This window comes from Ornithorhynchus anatinus, chromosome X1 (genome assembly GCF_004115215.2).
Source record: "Ornithorhynchus anatinus isolate Pmale09 chromosome X1, mOrnAna1.pri.v4, whole genome shotgun sequence".
Lineage (NCBI taxonomy): Eukaryota > Metazoa > Chordata > Mammalia > Monotremata > Ornithorhynchidae > Ornithorhynchus > Ornithorhynchus anatinus.
This window is the reverse complement of record NC_041749.1, coordinates 4,213,054-4,227,302: the sequence shown is the minus strand read 5'-3', so window position 1 is coordinate 4,227,302 and position 14,249 is coordinate 4,213,054. Positions and strand designations below refer to the sequence as shown.

The 14,249-nt window shown below is 59.4% G+C and overlaps 1 protein-coding gene across 2 annotated transcripts in view; it reads right to left on the bottom strand.

The window, feature by feature from the left end:
- Positions 1 to 10,362, bottom strand: part of EIPR1 (EARP complex and GARP complex interacting protein 1) — a 79,631-nt gene extending 69,269 nt beyond the window's left edge. The window contains exon 1 of one of the 2 annotated variants that reach the window (XM_039910254.1): positions 10,300 to 10,362. The gene's annotated coding sequence lies outside the window, so the exon portion shown is untranslated. Of the gene's footprint in view, positions 1 to 7,299; positions 7,377 to 10,299 lie in introns of those variants that run through there. The other variant, XM_039910255.1, reaches the window with a different exon arrangement.
- Positions 10,363 to 14,249: the final 3,887 nt, after the last annotated feature.

Sequence of the window (14,249 nt, the reverse complement as noted above, 5' to 3'; positions counted from 1 at the left end):
TCCGAACGAACACATCTAAAAACACGCACCTCGGATTTTACCACCCGGCTCGTTCCGGGGAAAAAACGACTCAAGTGGAGACCAATCTGCTCACGGGGACGCCGCCGGAATTAAGCGGCTGTTTTCCGGACCGTGATGAGACCCTCCGTTCCCGCCCCGTGCCGAACCGGTTCCGGAGAAGCGGCGTGGCTCGGTGGCAAGAGCCCGGGCTGGGGAGTCGGAGGTCATAGGTTCGAATCCCGGCTCTGCCGCTCGTCAGCTGTGGGACCGTGGGCGGGTCGCTTCGCTTCTCCGGGCCTCAGTTTCCCTCATCTGGAAAATGGGGATTAACCGTGAGCCTCACGTGGGACGACCCGACGACCCCGTACCTCCTCCGGCGCTTAGGACGGTGCTCCGCGCATAGTAAGCGCTTAACAGACACCAACGTTATTATCATCATCAGATTGATTCGGGGCCGGCGCTCGCTTGCTGTGTGATCTTGAGCAAGGCGTTTAACCTCCCTGTGCCTTGGCTTCTCGTCTCTGAAGGGGAAATTCGATATCTGTTCTCCCTCCTGCTTAGACTGTGAGCTCTCTGGGGGATAGAGAGCTCACGTTTGACTTGATTACTCTGGATCTACACCAGAGTTTAGTACGGCGTTCGGCACAGAGTAAGGGCTTAAAAAGACCCAAAATGAGGAGAATAATAATAAATACCACTATTATTACTATTACAGATGTGCGATACAGCTACGTTCACACGGGGCAGCCATCATCCCCTCCACTGCAAATCAGACTCGTAGAGCAGGGGATCATTTTTCTTTTCCCGGCACTCGTTAAGCGTTTACTAGGTGTCAAACAATGCTCTAAGGGCTGGGGTAGACGATAATGATGGTATTTGTTAAGCGCTTACCGTGCGCCAGGCACCGTTCTGTAGGGAAGCGGCGTGGCTCGGTGGAAAGAGCCCGGGTTTGGGTGTCAGAGGTCATGGGTTCGAATGCCGGCTCTGCCGCTCGTCAGCTGCGTGACCGTGGGCGAGTCGCTTCACTTCTCTGGGCCTCAGTTCCCTCATCTGCCGAATGGGATGAAGGCCGTGAGCCCCACGTGGGACAACCTGAGGACCCTGTACCTACCCCAGCGCTTAGAATAGTGCGCTGCACACAGTAAGCGCTCAACAAATACCAACATTATTATTATTATTATTATTATCGTACAAGCAAATGGGGTTGGACACCGTCCCTGTCCCACCTGGGGCCCACATACTAAGTAGGAGGGAGTATGACTGAATCCCTTATTTCACAGTTGCGGAAACTGAGGCCCAGAGAAGCGAAGTGACCTGCCCGAGGTCACGCAACGGACAGGTCGGCGGAGCGGGGATACTAATGCTGGTATTTACGTTTACTACGTGCCGAGGACTGTTCTCGGCCCTGGGGGTAGATACAGGGTCATCGGGTCGTCCCCCGTGAGGCTCCCGGTTAATCCCCATTTTCCAGATGAGGGAACTGAGGCCCAGAGAAGCGAAGCGACTCGCCCACAGTCACGCAGCTGACGAGCGGCAGAGCCGGGAGTCGAACCCGTGACCCCCGACTCCGAAGCCCAGGCTCTTTCCGCTGAGCCGCGCTGCTTCCCTGGGGATCAGAACCCAGGTCCTCCGACTCCCAGGCCCGTGCTCTTTCCACTAGGCCCCGCCGCTTCTCAGGAGGAAACCACCTGCTCTCTCCATCCCCTGGCCTCCCCCGTCGGGACCACCCTCGTTAAAAACTTTCCCCCTCGCTCTTCCCACGTCACGATGGTCCTGCCGGTTATTTCCCCCTTGGCCCACGGGGCCCGGTGGCCGGAGGCTACGGAGGCTACGGACTCGGGCCAGAAAGGAGGCCGGGGTCATCGAGCCCAAATCGAGCCGTCGGACGGCTGAGCTGGGCGGGAGGCAGGCGCTCGGAGGCGGAACGTCTTAACGGGAGGGCTGGGAAAGTGTCGACCGACGCTACCAGTGCGAGCGCATCGCTCCGAGCGGACAGTAAGCGCTCAATAAATACCACCGGTCGGCCGAGGGCTCAGGACGTGGAAGAGGGGCGGGGTGGCCTAGCGGAAAGAGCACAGACCCGGGTTCCAATGGCGGCTGCGTGACCTCGCTCAAATCATTTAACCTCTCTGGGCCTCGATCTGCTCTTCTCATTCATTCGACGGTATTCCCGGAGCGCTTACCGCGTGCGGAGCACTGGACTGAGCGCTTGGAACGGACAATTCGGCAACGGAGAGAGAGGACCCCCGCCCGTCGACGGGCTCACAGGCTAATCGATACGGTAAGGATTTAGAACCCGTCCTCTGCCCTAATTCGACCGGGGGGACCCCGTCGTTCCCGCGCCCTCCGTTCGACGCGACTCATCTCCTCTCCGCCCCAGGGCTTGGGTCATCGGGTTGGACACGGTCCCCGTCCCCCGTGGGGCTCCCGGTCTTAATCCCCATTTTACGGATGAGGTAAATGAGGCCCAGAGAAGTGAAGTGACTCGCCCCAGGTCACGCGGCGGACAAACGGCAGAGCCGGGATGAGAACCCGGGTCCCTTAGGCCTTCCGGGCCCAGGCTCTATCCACTGATTTCATTTAGAAGCAGCGTGGCTCAGTGGAAAGAGCCCGGGTTTGGGAGTCAGAGGTCATGGGTTCTAATCCCGACTCCGCCGCTTGTCAGCTGTGTCACCTTGGGCGAGTCACTTCACTTCTCTGGGCCTCAGTTCCCTCGCCTGTAAAATGGGGAAGAAGACCGTGAGCCCTACGGGGGAACAACCCGATGACCTTGTATCCACCCCGGCGCCTTAGAACAGTGCTTGGCACATAGTAGGCGCTTAACAAATACCGACATTAATTAATGAAACTAGGCTTCTCGGCACGGGGCTTCCCCTCCTTCCCCAGCTGCTTGTTTCTCGGACGTTCGTTGTGGGCAGGGAACGTGCGGTGGCTCAGTGGAAAGAGCACGGGCTTTGGAGTCAGGGCCCATGAGTTCGAATCCCAGCTCCGCCGCTTGTCGGCTGTGTGACTGTGGGCCAGTCGCTTCACTTCTCTGTGCCTCAGTTCCCTCGTCTGGAAAATGGGGATGAAGACCGTGAGCCTCACGTGGGACGACCCGATGACCCTGTATCTCCCCCAGCGCTTAGAACAGTGCTCGGCACACAGTAAGCGCTTAACAAATACCAGCCTTATTATTATCATTACCGCCTCGGTTGTGCCGTACTCTCCCAAGCGCCGAGTACAGTGCTCCGCACACGGTGAGCGCTCAGTAAACGCGACTGACCGACAGGTCAACGCGCGGCGCCTCCAAGCCTTTTAGGTCTTTTAGGCTCCCTTCGGCTCAGCTGGTGAATTTTAAGAGGATGAGGGCCCGGATTTCACGTCAGATCACAAATCGTCGACGACCCCTATAAATAACGCATCCAAAATCGAGGCGAGTATCTGACACGGGCCTTCGCGGTCTTACCGGGCGGATTAATTCAGATCGGTTTTCAAATGAGCACTCCCCCACGGATTATAAACCGGATCGAGGACCATAAACAAAGAGCGATGATAAACAACGGCATATTAAGGTGCGGGGAAGCGTCCGGCGAGCTGCCCCAGGGATCCGTGGAAGATTCGGCCTTATTTAACACCTTCATTAGTGATCTGGAAGGAGCGGTAAACAGCACATTAATTAAATTTCCAGTCGATACTAAATTTGGAGGTGTTGCGAAAAGCCAGCGAGGACAGAGAAACGACAGGAATGGGATCTAGAGGTTAGCCATCCGGGAAATAAAACGGGCACTGCCCTGGAAAACTTTAAGTCCGCTCTAATCTTAAAATAACAAAACACTCTTCGGAGGATTTTTCTTGGGCTGCATCACCCATCTTCAAACCGCTTTCAACTCCTATCGTTCGGCAGCGTGGCAGAGCACGACACCCTTCTGAACGGTGCCGGGGCACTTCGACCTGGGTTCCAATTCAGGAGCGGTGTCAAACGGGTGTAAGAAATAAGCATCCGCTGGCGTCGCCCGCCATTTCTCAGGTTGGTACTCCCCGAGGGGCTTCGCGCGGGGCGCCGGCTCGAAGGGACACTCGAATTCCGTTATTCTCACAAGGAATAAGGGCAATAAGAGATGGGACTCTGCTGAGCTCAGGCTACGGGTAGGTTTTCGACGGCCGACACGAAAACGTAGCTAAGCGAAGTCCGGCCGACCGGTACAGATCCCCTTTTTTGTTCTCTTTGGGTGCAGTATCAGAGAGACAAACTGAATCTCTGAGCATCATAAGCCATCTCTGAATGAATAACCATAATGTTGGTATCTGTTAAGCGCTCACTATGTGCAGAGCACCGTTCTAGGCGCTGGGGTAGACACGGGGGAATCGGGCTGTCCCTCGCGAGGCTCAGAGTCTTCATCCCCATTCTACAGACGAGGGAACTGAGGCACAGAGAAGTGAAGTGACTCGCCCACAATCACGCAGCTGACAGGTGGCAGAGCCGGGATTCGAACCCATGAGCTTTGACTCCCAAGCCCGGGCTCTTTCCCCTGAGCCACGCTGCTTCCCCTGAGAAGGGAGAATTAAAATTAGAAAAAAAAAAATAGCCCAAGTATATTCTCTCATTGAATTCACTAATTTTGGCTGGAAGAAAAAAACAACTGACTAAAAAATCTCCTAAAACAGGCAATCGGGGGAAAAACCGAATTATAATTAGGATCAATTTTATCTCCGGTCATCAGGGAGTCTCTGGTCTTTCGTTTAAGTCCACGCCGTCGACAAGCTCTGGTCCTTTACTAAACTCACATTCGGGATGTAGATAAGAGGTTTTCTTCTTCTTCAAAATAAATGAAAATTAGTGAAGTCGGGGAGGTCCCTACCCTCTGGCCCCCCAGTCTATTTAGCTGAGCCAAGGAAGAGCGCCCAGGACTCATATTCCTCTCCCTTAATAATAATAATAATTCTAATACTAATACTGACGGTATTTGTTAAGTGCTTACTACAGGCACCGTACTACACGCCGGGGGTGGGTAAAAGCGAAACGGGTTGGACACAGTCCCTGCCCCGCAGAGGACTGAACGTCTCAATCCCCATTTTCCAGACGAGGTAACGGAGGCCCGGAGAAGTGAAGCGACTTGCCCGGGGGCCACGTAGCAGACGGCCGGCGGAGCCGGGACTCGAACCCATGACCTTCTGACTCCCAAGCCCGGGCTCCTTCCACTGAGCCACGCTGCTTCTCGGGAAAGAGCTCGGGAAAGAGGTCGAGCTTGGGGGTCGGAGGTCACGGGTCCTAATCCCAGCTCTGACACTTGTCTGCTGCGTGAACTTGGGCAAGCCACTTCACTTCTCTGGGCCTCAGTTCCCTCATCTGTGAAATGGGAACTGAAAGCGCGAGCCCCACATGGGACAACCTGATCGCCTTGCGTTCATTCATCCCTTCAACAGTACTCATCGAGCGCTTACTCTGTGCAGAGCACTGGACCGAGCGCTCGGAACGGACAATTCGGCAACAGATAGAGACCGTCCCTGCCCAACGACGGGCTCATGATCTAATCGGGGGAGACGGACGGACAAAAACAAGGCACGTAATCACGACGGTCGAGGGGACGGACACTTCGTTAACAGCATAATTAGGGCAATATCTCCCCGAGTACTTAGAACAGCGCTCGGCACGTAGTGGGCGCTTATAAAATACCATTATTATTAGTACCATTAAATAAATGAAAATAGAGCCGCATTTTTAGAGACAGAGTACAGACGCAGTCCGTGCAACAGATGTGGGAACAGGGAAGCGATTAAAAAACAAAAACCCGGCCCACACGGCGGACGTCGATAACGATAATAATCGGGGTATCCGTTGAGCACTTACTACGTGCCGGGCACCGTACGAAAATATAGGAACAAAAGATAATCTGATCTCTATTTCACCTCATCTCCTAAATGTGAAAAAGAAAGGTGTTTAAAAAAAAAAAAAAAAAAAAAGGGCCAAAGGACACAATGAAGGGATGAGCCCGGGCAGCGGATTTAAAGGGTCGGTGGCCAAACGGTCCTGCCCAACATCCCGGAGAAAGCGCTCGCTACGACTGCGTCCCAAGGAGCCTCGTCTTCTCGACTTTTCAGGGAACGCAAACGCGGGCGGCTGCCGTCCGAGAGGAGCCCCGCGGCCGGGCGACGCGCTCTGCGTTGACCCCGCTCGGAACCGCACCTTTCCTCCGCCAGCCCGTCCCTTCGGAAGAAGGCTCCCCGCCCTTTCCCTCTCCAAAATCCTTCCCGGAGAGGGACGTCCCGGGGGCACCCGCAGGCGGGACGGGAGGGGCGAGACTGGAGCCGCCCGGAGGACCGGCGGGCCGTCCCGGCCGTTCACGGACAGGCTACCGTTCCCCGTCGGGACCGAAAACGGGGGCTGGCGTAGACGCAGAGCTCGTTGCGGGGAGGGAACGTCCCCGTGGCAAGAGGCCGGGCTCGGGAGTCAGAGGTCGTGGGTCCCGATCCCGGCTCCCGCCGCTTGTCCGCTGTGTGACTCGGGGCGGGTCGCTTCGCTTCTCTGTGCCTCAGTTACCTCCTCCGTAAATGAGGATGAAGCCGGTGAGCCCCACGTGGGGCAATCCGATCACCCTGTATCTCCCCCAGCGCTTAGAACAGCGCTCGGCACGTAGTAAGCACTCGAGCAAATGCACTCGACGAATACCAGCATTATTAGTCATTCGACCGGATTTATTGAGCGCTTCCTGTGTGCAGAGCACTGTACTACTACTGATGACGATAATAATAACAACGTTGGTATCCGTTAAGCGCTTACCATGCGCAGAGCACCGTTCTGAGCGCTGGGGGAGACACAGGGGAATCAGGCCGTCCCACGTGGGGCTCACGGTTAATCCCCATTTTACGGATGAGGTCACTGAGGCCCAGAGAAGCGAAGTGACTCGCCCAAAGTCACACTAAGCTCTTGGAATGGACAACTGGGCAACAGATAGGGCCAATCCCCGCCCAACAACACTACTACTAATAATGCTGGTATCTGTTAAGCGCTCACCGTGTGCAGAGCACCGTTCTAAGCGCTGGGGGAGATACGGGGTCATCGGGCTGTCCCACGTGAGGCTCACGGTCTTCATCCCCATTTTACAGACGAGGTCACTGAGGCACAGAGAAGCTAAGCGTCTTGCCCAGAGTCACACAGCGGGCTCACACCCTAAAAGGACAATTCTCATCATACTGTAGTCTCCCAGGTGCTCGGCGCAGAGCTCTGCACCCAGCAGGCCCTCGATAAATACGACTCACCCTCACCCAGACGTGCGGTCACCTTCCGTCCCCCAGACACGGACGCAAAGCAGCACTTACTTTTGCCGTAGCAGGTGGCGAGCACCCCTTTATCTGCCGGGCTGGTGCTGATCTGCCAGATTTCACCCACTTGATGGAGGAGGACGTTTTTGTTTATGATGTTATTTTCATCATCAAAATCGACGATGTGGATCTACAGACGCAATCAGAGAGACCGTCGGGCCGTCGAGGGTCTTCCGGTGGACCCCCGTCCTCCGTAACGGCTTCGCGGGACGCCGTCGTGAAAGTTTCACGACCGATATCCCCAGCGCGGCTCGGTGGAAAGGGCCCGGGCTCGGGAGTCGGAGGTCACGGGTTCGAATCCCGGCTCCGCCACCCGTCAGCCGGGGGACCGTGGGCGAGTCACTTCGCTTCTCTGGGCCTCAGTTCCCTCATCTGGAAAACGGGGATGAAGACTGCGAGCCTCGCGTGGGACAACCTCATTCCCCTGTACCTACCCCAGCGGCTTACAACAGTGCCCCGCACGTAGTGAGCGCTTAACAAATAGCAACGTGAATTGATCGTCGTCCTCGTTAAACCGGCGCTCTGACGGGTTTCAGGCAGAATGGCCGTCGGAGGCAGAATCGCTCCGGCTCGGGAAGCGTGGCTTCGAGACCGTTCTGGGCCTCGCGCTCCCGGCTCCAGACTGTAAGCTCTCGGTGGGCGGGGGGACGTGTCGGCTCTTCTGCGCCCGCCCAAGCGCCGGGCACGGTGCCCTGCCCGCGGCGAGCGCCCGATAAATAGCACCGACCGACCGACGGGGCCCTCTCTGTCGCTGCTGGTTGAGGGTGGGCCGTCACCGAACACAGGACGGGAGAGCCCAGGGCACGGGCGATCCCTAATAAGGATAATGATGATATCTGTTAAGCGCCCACTCTGTGTTGAGTGCTGGGGTAAGACACGAGGTTACCGGATCCAACGGGGTCCCTGCCCCGGGCTGGGCTCACAGTCGATCTCACCCCCCGTTCTGCGCACGAGGAAACGGCACCCAGAGAGACAGAGTGACCCGTCCAAAGACGCGCAAACAGGCCGGCAGCGAGGGCCGGAACGAGACCCCCAGGTCTCGAGGAGTAGTGGCTAGCGCTCGGGCCCGGGAGTCAGGAGGTCATCGTTTTTCACCGGGAAAGGAAAGGAAAGGAAGGGGGGAAAGCAAAGGAAAAAGGAAAGGGAAGGAAAAAGGAGAGGGAGGGAAAAAGGAGAGGGAGGGAAAAAGGGAAGGGAAGGAAAAGAAAAAGGGAAGAAGAAGAAAAGAAAAGAGAAGGAAAAGAAAAAGGAAAGAGAAGGAAAAGAAAAAGGAAAGGGAAGAAAAGAAAAAGAAAACGGAGAGGAAGGAGAGGAAAAGAAAAGAGAAGGAAAACAAAAAGGAAAGAGAAGGAAAAGAAAACGGAAGGGAAAAAGGAAAGGGAAGGAGAGGAAAAGAAAAGAGAAGGAAAACAAAAAGGAAAGAGAAGGAAAGGAAAAAGGAAAGAGAAGAAAAAAGAAAACGGAAGGGAAAGAAAAAGGAAAGGGAAGGAGAGGAAAAGAAAAGAGAAGGAAAACGAAAAGGAAAGAGAAGGAAAAGAAAACGGAAGGGAAAGAAAAAGGAAAGGGAAGGAGAGGAAAAGAAAAGAGAAGGAAAACGAAAAGGAAAGAGAAAGAAAAGAAAAAGAAACGGAAGGGCAAGGGAAAGGAAAAGGAAGGAAAAGAAAAAAAGGAAAAGGAAAAGGAAAGAGAAGGAAAAGAAAAAGAAAAGGGAAGGAAAGGCAAAAGCAAAGGAGAGTGCTAAAATGATTTCCATCGGGCCCGTAGGGTCTCAGGGTCACGAGAGGCAGAAGGAGGGCCAACCGGCCCATCGCACCGCAAGCCCGGCGTTCTCTCTCCGTCCCGGGGTCCTAACGTCCGCCAGGGTCCTCCCGGGGGCCTAGGGCCTAGGGGGCCGGGGACGCCCGGGTGGGGGGACCTCGGCGGGACCCCGGGGCGGGAGGACACGGACGGGCGGGCCGGGCGGCGAGAGGGCGGAGAGACGGACGGACGACGGACGGTCCCCCCCGCCCCGCCGGCGAGACGCCCGCGGCCGTCCCGCGCGGGAGCCGGCCCCACGCCTTCCTTCCCGAACCGAAAGCCCGGGGGACGGAGGGGAGGGGGGAGCCGTCGGCACCGGCACCGCGGCTCCGTCACATCCCCGGAGTCCCAGAGTCGAGGGAGAGAGGGAAGGAAAGGCGGGAGGGGGGGAAAAGGACAGAGAGGGAGGGAGGGAGGAGGGAGAGGAGAGAAAGAGACAGAGCGGAAGGAGGTGGAGAGGAACGGAGAGAGGCAGGAGGTGGAGAGAGCGGGAGCCGGAGAGAGGAGGGAGGGAGAGAGGAAGGAGGCGGGAAGGGGGAGAGAGAAGGAGAAGGTGCACGGCGGGTGCCTTTGAGCCATCTCGGCCATCTGCTCCACCTGGTCCGCAGCCAACGCGTTCTCCCCAGCGGGCTAAAAAGCCGTCCCGGGGGCCGTGGGGGGAGGACGGCGGATGGGTCGGGCGGGCCCGGGGTCGGAGGGGCCGCGGGGTCGGCCGGCCGCCCGTCCCGCCCCGGCCTCGCTCGGGGCGCGCGGGCCGGACCCTCGCCGGCGGACGGCACCCGGGAGACTCACGACGTCCGGGGCGCGGGCGGGAAGGCTCTCGGGTTCCAGGGTGCCGGCCTGGGTCTAGGGTTCTTACATTCAGCCCGGCGCTCAGCCCGGAGCTCGGCACCCGCGTGCGCTTCCTAGAGCCCATCGCTTCCGGACCGACGGAACCGACGCGTACGCAGAAGCGCCGCGGGGAGGCACGGACGGGTTCGCCGAAGCCGGGGCGGGCGGGCCCGTTTCCGGAGCTCGGGGTCGGCGGGGGGGGGGGGGGGATCCCCGGGACCGAAGCTCCGTTCGGAACGGGCCCCTCCGACCCACGCTCCCTCCCGCCCCGTCGTCCGCCTCCGCGCGTCGGAGACGCTCACGCCGGCGGACCCGGGGACGTTCGCCGGGGCCCCCGGAACGCGAGCGCGCCCGGTAAAAAACAGTTACCTGATTATCGTATTTGAGAGACTGGGTCCCCACCAGAAACCGAACGGCATCCGTTTCCGCCGTCTGAGGTGTGAGAGCACGTGCCTGCGGGGGAGCCGAGAGAAAGAAGAAGATTCGGTCCGACGCGGGAGCCGAGACGGTGGGGCGACGTCCGCCCGCCGGGAATTAGGACGTCCCTCGCCCCGCCGCGACGAGGCCGCGGAGCTGGAACGGCAGAGCCGATCCCCACGCGGGTCCGGAGAGGGGCGCGGTCCACCCGGAAACGGACGGTCCGGCCGCCCTCGGACGTTTAACCCGCCCCGTCGCTCGGACCCTCCGCGCTCTGAAACCCTCCCGCTCACGGACGCGGCCCGTATTCTACACTCTCCCCTCTCCGTCCCTTCTGCGTCCGACCTGATCGACCGGCATCTACCCCGGGGCGCAGAACGGCGCTCGGCACACGTCTCCCCTTGCGCCGTCGAGCCGTCCCCGACCGGTCGCGACGCCACGGACGCGTCTCTCCCGCACGGCCCGACCCCCCGTCCGCCGTCGTCCCGGGAGTGGATCCGCGGAGTCTTCTCGGGGAAAAATCCGGCGGCGGTCGACTCGGGTCCCCGCCCTCGACTCCGTCCCGGGCCGCCGCTGCCCGGCCCGGGGGGGGGGTTCCGACCCGTGGCCGACGGGCCGCCCCTCGCTGGCCACTGCCCGGGCTAGGAGTGGGACGGACGGGGCTCCGCTCCCCCCTCCCTCCCGTAGCCGAGACCGGTGGAGGACTGGAAACTCTCCAGTTGCCACCCTGAGAGGCTCGGCACACAATAAGCACTTAAAAAGGGACCGTAATTAGTATTATAACATCTCCTCCACGAGGCCTTCCCTGACCGCGCCCGCCTTTCCTCTTCTCCCACTCCCTTCTGCGTCGCCCCGACTCGCTCCCTTCATTTCCCCCGTATCTCCCCCAGCGCTCAGAACAGTGCTCTGCACATAGTGAGCGCTTCACAAATCCCGACATTATTATTCATCTCCCCCCCCCCCCCCCCCGGCCCCACACCACTTACTTGTGTCCGTATCGGTCATTTATTTATTTCCACTCCCCTCTGTCTCCCCGTCTAGACCGTAGACTCGCTGCGGGCGGGGAATGTGTCGGTTCTACCGTGCTCTCCCCGGCGCTCGGTAAAGAGCCCTGCCCACGGCGAGTACTTTCATTCATTCGGTAGTATGTCGTGAGCGCTTACTATGTGCAGAGCACCGTACTGGGCGCTTGGAACGGACAACCCGGCCACAGATAGAGACCGTCCCCGCCCATCGACGGGCTGGCGGTCTAATCGGGGGAGACGGACGGAGGAGAACCAGGGCGATAAATAGAATCGAGGGGAGGGACGTCTCATTAGCAAAATAAATAGGGTAATAAAAACATATACAGACGAGCGGACGAGCACAGTGCCGAGGGGAAGGGAGAGGGGGAAGAGCAGAGGGAATGGGGGGGAGAAAGGGGACTTGGCTGAGGAGAGGTGGGGACGGGACACAGAGGCAGCGGAGGGAAAAGGGGAAACTGAGTCTGGGAAGGCCTCCCGGAGGAGGTGAGCTCTCAGTAGGGCCTTGAAGAGGGGAGGAGAGTTAGTGGACGACCTGTCATTCACGCGACCGCCTGCCCGTCCCCCACGGGCTGCACGCTCCTTCTGGGGAGGGACTGCGTCTACCGACTCTCCCAAGTGCTCAGCACAGCGCCCCGCACGCGGCGAGCGCTCCAGAGATCGACGGGTTGGTGAACGGTGGAACATTTAGTTGGGTGCGGAGCGCTGTACTTTCATTCGCTCGTATTTACTGGGCGCTTCCTGCGTGCGGGGCGCTGTACTAAGCGCCTGGGAGAGCACGACACGAGAGAGCCGGCGGACACGGTCCCTCCCCTTGAAGAGGAAGGGCCCGGCAGGGAGGGGGACCTGGGTTCGGATCCCCGCTCGGTCGCCTTTCATTTTCGTTTTGGGTATCCGTTAAGGGTCAGGAACCGTTCTCAGCGCCGGGGCGGCTCATTCATTCACGCAACGGGCTTTACTGAGCGCTCACTACGTGCAGGGCGCTGTACTAAGCGCTTGGAATACAGATCGAAACCAACCAGGCCGGACACCGTCCCTGTCCCGCCAAGGGCTCGCGGTCCCGCTCCCCCTTTGGCGGATGAGGCGACCGAGGCACGGAGAAGTGAAGCGACTCATCCGAGGGCTCAAACGCTGGCATGCGTTAAGCGCTTACTACGCGCAGAGCACCGTTCTAAGCGCTGGGGGGGGGGGGGGGGGGATACGGGGCCATCGGGTCGTCCCGCGCGAGGCTCCCGGTCTTCGTCCCCATTTTACAGAGGAGGTCACTGAGGCCCAGAGAAGCGAAGTGACCTGCCCCCAGTCGGCCGGCTGACACGTGGCAGAGCCGGGATTCGAACCCACGACTGCCGACCCCCGGGCCCGGGATCTCTTCCCCCGAGCCAGGCTGAGATGGTGGAACCGGGACTGGAACCCGGGTTCTTCCGGCTTCCCGGGCCCCGGGCTCTAACCACCGGGCCGCGATGCTTCTCGGGCGCTTTTCGTTCCTTCGTTCTATAGGATTCATCGAGCGCTTACTCCGTGCGGGGCACCGGGCTAAGCGCTCGGGATGCGCAAGTCGGTAACAGATCGAGACGGTCCCCGCCCTCCGACGGGCCCACGGTCCGATCGGGGGAGACGGACGGACGAGGACGACGGCGACAGGTAGAATCGAGAGCCTGGGCGGGTCACTCGACTTCTCCGCGCCTCGGTTCGCCCGTTCCCCCCCCTACTTGGGCCGGCAGCCCCACGTGGGACGGGGATTCCGTCTAACGCACTCCCTCCTTTGTGACTCGGTGAGCGGCGGAGGCGTAGATACGACTGAAATCCCTGTACCTACCTCGGGGCTTACCACCGCGTTTGACGTACCGGAAGCGCTCAACAAATACAATTTAAAAAAAGTACACAAACACCACAGCGATCCTTAGGCGGCTCTGAAGCTTCGATAACCGAGAAGCAGCGGGGCTCGGGGGAAAGAGGCCGGGCTCGGGAGCCGGAGGTCGTGGGTTCTAATCCCGCCGCCTGCCTGCTGTGGGACCTCGGGCAAGTGGCTTCGCTGCTCTGGGCCTCAGTGATCTCATCTGGAAAACGGGGACCAAGACTGAGAGCCCCACGTGGGACGACCCGATGCCCCCGTATCCACCCCAGCGCTTGGAACGGGGCTTGGCACCTGTAATTCTCTCTATCTGCACGATAAACTGATGGCGGCATCGCCTGGGGGAGGTGGGGGCGGGTGACGGGGAGACGTACCGTAGGGGGGAGAGTGAGTGGCTCAGAGCTCCCGCTACCCGGGTTATTAAATTTTTTTTTTTTTTTTGCAGCGACGGTTTGCATACGATCGACTGTTCGATCCCGCGACCGGCGCGCGCCAAACGGGGGAGGAGACGAGGCCGGGGGAGCCCGGCCGGGGCATCTGTCCCACCGGCCTAATAAGACGAATAATAATCACCGCGGTATCTGGCGAGGACTAAGCTCTGGGGGAGGGAGAACAGGTAGTGGATCCCCACTTTACGGCGGAGGAAACCGAGGCCCCCGGAAGGGACCTGTCCGAGGTCACCCGGCGGGGACGTGCCCCTGCCGGGACTAGAACCCAGCTCCTCCAATGACCGTAATAATGATGACAATAATAGCGTCTGTTAGGCGCTTGCTACGTGCCGGGCACTGCGCTGAGCGCTGGGGCAGATCCGGGGTCATCGGGTCGTCCCACGTGAGGCTCCCAGTTAATCCCCATTTTCCAGACGAGGTCACCGAGGCCCAGAGGAGCGAAGCGGCTGGCCCACGGTCCAACGGCTGACAAGCGGCGGAGCCGGGACCCGCACCCACGACCCCCGACTCCCAAGCCCGGGCTCTTTCCATTCCTTCATTCAATAGCGTTTATTGAGCGCTTACAACGTGCAAGCACCG